Raw genomic sequence first — 6,000 nt, forward strand, 5'->3', positions numbered from 1 at the left:
GAATATCACAAACTTGTGCTATGCTTATTTATACTACGCTCAGAAATAACTCTATTTAACTTTTACAAAAATGTGGGGGCGTTTATGGATACGGCTTGGAAAATCAAATAATGAAAAACTTTCCACAGAGACCGATATTACACAGATTTTAAATGTGTTGAAAAAAGTTGGAAGAAATGTATTTACCGTAAAACTACAAATGTACATCAGATGTAATTGAAATAATCTTAACGCATTCTAAAAGGTTGAAATAAACGTTAGGTTTGCTGTGAATCGAAAACGGATTCTTTTCGTGCATCGAATTTAGATATTTTGCAGGCATCAAATATGGATCCTTTGCTTGAATCGATTCAGGATTTATTTCGGAAATCGAATCAGAATCCATTGCGGGAATCGAATCAGAATCCTTTGCGGGAATCGAATCTGGATCAATTGGATTAATCGAATACGGATCCTTTTCGGGCAATAAATGATGAATGATATCCGAATAACCGATAAAATACGTTTTATTTTTACTTTTATCTTTTTTTTTGAATTATTATTATCCATGCCTATTAGTTTTCCCCATAGTCTTAAAATAATGGCGCTTGAAAATTGAACATAACTGAAATATATTCACTGATCCCTTAATACGTATCGTATATGAACTATCAACAATTATCTGTATATATAGCTTTTATTATCATATTTTTATAAAAACACATTTATTTTATATAGCATAAATATCTCACACCTATATAAATTTATATAATGCCTCGTTGTAAGGCAATTGGTTTCTTGTTACAAATAAAGGACCGCATTTTGGGAATAAATATCTGTCCTGCTTGTGCAGTTGCAGGTTAACGTATGTATGTTTTATATTTGAATACTAATTTATCATATGTTGAAATAAATATGTTGCCATGGCGTTTTGTGAAAATAATTTAATACCAATTCAAAGTAAGTGAGGCTGTTACCATTAAATCGATACATTACTTGAAGAATTTTTATCAAAACAAATGTAAAGCCAAGTATACTAATGAATTTGACACGTTCATTTACATGCTCAGGTTATTTGTAATTACATTTATCGTTCATCTTTTGATCTCTTTAAGTTAATTAGTATGCCGCTATTGATGTAATGTAACTAGGACAGTTTTGTGTTACTTTGTTTATACATAACCTAATTAAGATCTAACGCTCTTTTTAAATTCATTCCATATTTGTTTAACCTATTCTTTAGCTCGAGAAGTTAATTACGATACTCTTGTTAAAACCTGAAGGTCATATATTTAATTAGCATAAGCATATAAGCATATAGCATATTAGCCTAGTTTTTTTTCCATTGAAAAGCAATATCGTTTGCGCTCTATTACTTAGAGTATTTGATTCAAAAGACAAAAAGGAACTGCTTTAATTGTTACATGTTTGTGCCGATGTGGTTGATATTGAGCTCATATGAGTAAAACATTTTATACTAGCTGAAACCGACAACAACGTACATGCACACACACCTGCACAATTAATTGTAGTCTTTACTTACGTACCGACCACTAGTTAATGGGTTTGTTTCATGTTAGGTTCGTATTGCCTCTCATGTTCAGGGCTTACTCTGCCATTCGCCAAATTAGCCAATGGCTACAAATTGATCTATTTGGCTAAAGAAAATTCTATTTGGCTACTACTTTTTCTTCATCAAAACTTAAAAATAGCCAAAAATAGAAGAATTTTGCCAAAGCAAGGCAACTTTGGCTAAAGACATTTTTGATCCAGGGGAAGCCCTGATGTTGCAATCTGACTGCATAATTGATTTTTATGCCCCCTTCGAAGAATAGGGGTTATATTGTTTTGCACATGTCGGTCCGTCGGTCGGTCGGTCGGTCCGTCCGTCCGTCCACCAGATGGTTTCCGGATGATAACTCAAGAACGCTTAGGCCTAGGATCATGAAACTTCATAGGTACATTGAGCATGACTGGCAGATGACCCCTATTGATTTTCAGGTCACTAGGTCAAAGGTCAAGGTCACAGTGACTCGAAATAGTAAAATGGTTTCCGGATGATAACTCAAGAATGCTTAGGCCTAGGATCATGAAACTTCATAGGAACATTGATCATGACTGGCAGATGACCCCTAATAATTTTCAGGTCACTTGGTCAAAGGTCAAGGTCACAGTGTTTCGAAACAGTAAAGCGGTTTTCTGATGATAACTCAAGGATAATTAGGTTAGGATCATGAAACTTCATAGGTACATTGATCATGACTGGCAGATGACCCCTATTGATTTTCAGATCACTAGGTCAAAGGTCAAGGTCACAGTGACAAAAACAACGTATTCACACAATGGCTGCCACTACAACTGACAGCCCAAATGGCGGGCATGCATGTTTTACAAACAGCCCTTGTATAATTTGTTTTGGATGTTTGCGACTAAAATAATGTCCATAATTAATATTCCAACTTTGATGTTTAATGACTGCAACTACATGAATGAACTACTCTAGTGAGATGTATTACTCTTTTATATTACATGCACGTGGTAAAAGTATTCAAATAACATAACATTATTGTTCCAAATTATTCGATCGTTTTGCCATACACACGCATGTAAATATATAATATTTCATTGATGATGTTAAACAGATGCACGATCTAGATTAAAGGAAACTGTTACTTCATATAAATCACTACTGTATATTTAATAATTCAGACAGTATCACAAACGATTAATACTGGGATATATTTGCCTGTTGTTTGACTGTCGGTATGTCTTTCTCCTCTGTCAATCCGTCCGTCTGTCTCTCAGTGCTCACGAATTGAAATAACAGGGGAAATACTGGTAGAGTGTTAAAACAAATCTTACTGTTGTGCCTATTGGATTTTATTGTTGAACACAACACTTGTGCATTTTTTTTTATTAATGTGCGTTTTCACCGGTGAAGCACATGCCTCATAGCAATGCACTACTGTCAAAAGCTTGAAGTCATAACAGTAGATAAAAGTCGTAATTATGAGATGAACAGTCGTAATGATGAACAATTAAGTCGTGCCTTCGGAGTGAAAAGATAGAATAACGAGTCGCTCTGTCGAATTAAAATAAAGTATTCTTACAATTTTAAACAGCATTTAATTGATATTAACTATGCAAAAGCGTGGGCATAGTGCCACGAATGCTCCGCAATTGCCAAAATCAATAACAGGTAACGAGCCATTCTGATTAAGATTCGCAAATGATCCATGAGCACTCATTAAGGCAGTTCCTTGCTTTTGATGTTTTGTGTTTGTATATAATTCAATAAAGCGGTGTTTGCTCATAAAAGCGCATTGTCAATCGAGTATAATTCTTAAGCCGAAAGTGTTGAATAAACATTTTAAAACAAAATAACTGCATATACATGTTAAGGAGTTTGCATATCGATATTGAAAGATGATATTTGCAATAAGTTCTTTTTAACACGTTATATTATTTTAAAATAGTTAAATATAATAATATTACACATAAAACCTTATTCTATCTAAAAACGCTTCATAGAACCACTCTAATCAAACCTGTGTAATCGCATGGGTGCATCAAGGTGGCAGGTTCAAAATAAATGGCAAAAAGATACTCAACAACTTCGTATTTAATACTAACAGTATTGTTATGATGACGTTATCCAAAAACTATAGCTTTAATGCTATGTGTTCTGTAATCAGCGGAATGAAAATATAAGAACGAAAAGTTGAATCTGTAAATAATATTAAAGGACAATAACATATGTATGAGCTGGATCGGGCGTCTATAATTGGCCATAGGCCATCGGACCGTTTTATGTCAGTGGACCGTATGTTATTGTCTAAGTATTATTGACAGGTTGTGTTCAAGGGTGATAGTTACATGGGGCGAGGTAATCCATGTCTGGATGTATGTGTCATTGCCACTACATGATAGTTACATGGGGCGAGGTATCCCGTAATCCATGTCTGGATGTATGTGGCATTGCAACAACAATAGCGTACCGCTGAGAACCAGCATGCAACCGTTCTTCTTAATTATGTGAGGTTGTTAAACACCGACTACATGATGCAGAAAATTGTTCTGAATCCATTGATAACGGCAATTATGTTAATACACATTACTGAATGTCATGACTTGGACGTTTTGTGCTGTTGTATTGCAAAGTCTCAATTGTGTTTCCGATAGAAAATGTATGTTATCTGTAATGCTAAGCACTTGAGCTGCACATTGTTTTAAGAATCTATGCGGATGTTGACAACTGTTCGAAATGTTTAATCTTCTAACAAAAAGTACCACTTCTGTCTAAACGAGTGCAAAATATAATTATGACGAACATCAGGACATAACGAGGATACGTCTGTGTCTTGCTTTAATAAAACCACGATAGGTATTGTAAGTTTGATGTGCCAGTGGTAAAAATTGCAACAACTAACAATTAAGAAGTAACTGTTTGATCATCTTCGGACGGTCCCCATAAAGTATAAACTAGTAATTTGGAGTGCCACAAAATAGCGCCGAAAACTATTGAAACATTTGTATCGCCGCTTTCTTCCGTAAGAATATGTCGAAATTTATTACAGAACCGCAATTGAAATGTTTATGAAGTTCAGTTCTTTGCAAGCAAACATATTAATTACTATTAACTATTTCAGTTAATTTGTGTTTAATTATATACTGCAACACAGATTAATTCATCTACCGTGTAATCAATAAATATTCTCGTCAAATGCTTATCAAAGATACGTCCACGGCACGTTGGTATATAATATTAAGAATACTAACTTAGATATAATACTAAGACAGTTAACTCGTTTTCATTTCTAAGCGTTCACCTATACACACAAACATCAGCGGAAATAATCGCTTTAAACAATCCATCTCTTTTGACGAGTCTTGTTGCAAGAACAGTATTAGCGACAATATATCAATATTGAATGTCTAGAAACATAATCCGTTTGGAAATTCGCGTGACTTATAGCTAAACTTTAATTATAGTCAAGTTATTGATGGCCTATACAATACCTCACAGTGGAAACAAATGCGCATTTGTAATGTTTTAATGGCAGTAGAATGGCGTGAAACAAGTTTTAACATGATGCTTTTTCAGTCGTACGTGTTCTGCAGCAAAGTTTGTCGAAGAAAGATCCTGAGACTATAACAAATGTCTTCGTCCATGTGAATGATAAAGGCACACTTTTTGTTTTTGTAGTTGTCTTATGCCTCCGTCTGTAACAATATTAGTACATTTTACCGTTCTCTAGCACCAACACGACTTGAAAAATACTCCAAAAGTATGGCCATTCCATTTTTAGGATCACCTTTTGTCCGTCGTCCGTCGTGCGTCCGTCGTGCGTCCGTCGTGCGTCGTCAACATATTGTCTTGTGAACACTCTAGAGGCCACATTTCTTGTCCGATCTTCATGAAACTTGGTCAGAACATTTTTCCTAATGATACCTTGACCGAGTTTGAAACCGGGTAATGCTGGGTCAAAAACGCGGTAATTGGTCAAAAAAGAAAAACCTTGTGAACACTGTAGAAGTCACATTTAATGCCCAATCTTCATGTAACTTTGTCAAAATGTTTTTCTTAATGATATGTTGGTAGAGTTCAAAAATGGTTCCGGTCCGTTGAAAAACATGACCGCCAGGGGGCGGGGCAGTTTTGCTTATATGGCTATAGAGAAACCTTGTGAACACTCTAGAAGTCACAATTTTTTATGTATTCTCTTGAAACTTGGTCAAAACTTTGGTTTTATTAATATTTCGGACGAGTTTTAAAATAGTCTATATCGGTGAAAAAAACATGGCCGCCAGGGAGTGGGGCAGTTGTCTCTATATGTATATAGTGAAAACATGTGAACACTCTAGAAGTCACATTTTTGGTCCAATCTTTATGAAATTTGGTCAGAACATTTGCTGCCTGGATACAACGGTTGAGTTTGAAAATGGTTCGGATCGGTAAAAAAACATGGCCGCCAGGGGGGGAGTCATTTTCCTTATATTTACATAGTAAAAAAGCTTGTT

This window comes from Dreissena polymorpha, chromosome 10 (genome assembly GCF_020536995.1).
Source record: "Dreissena polymorpha isolate Duluth1 chromosome 10, UMN_Dpol_1.0, whole genome shotgun sequence".
NCBI lineage: Eukaryota > Metazoa > Mollusca > Bivalvia > Myida > Dreissenidae > Dreissena > Dreissena polymorpha.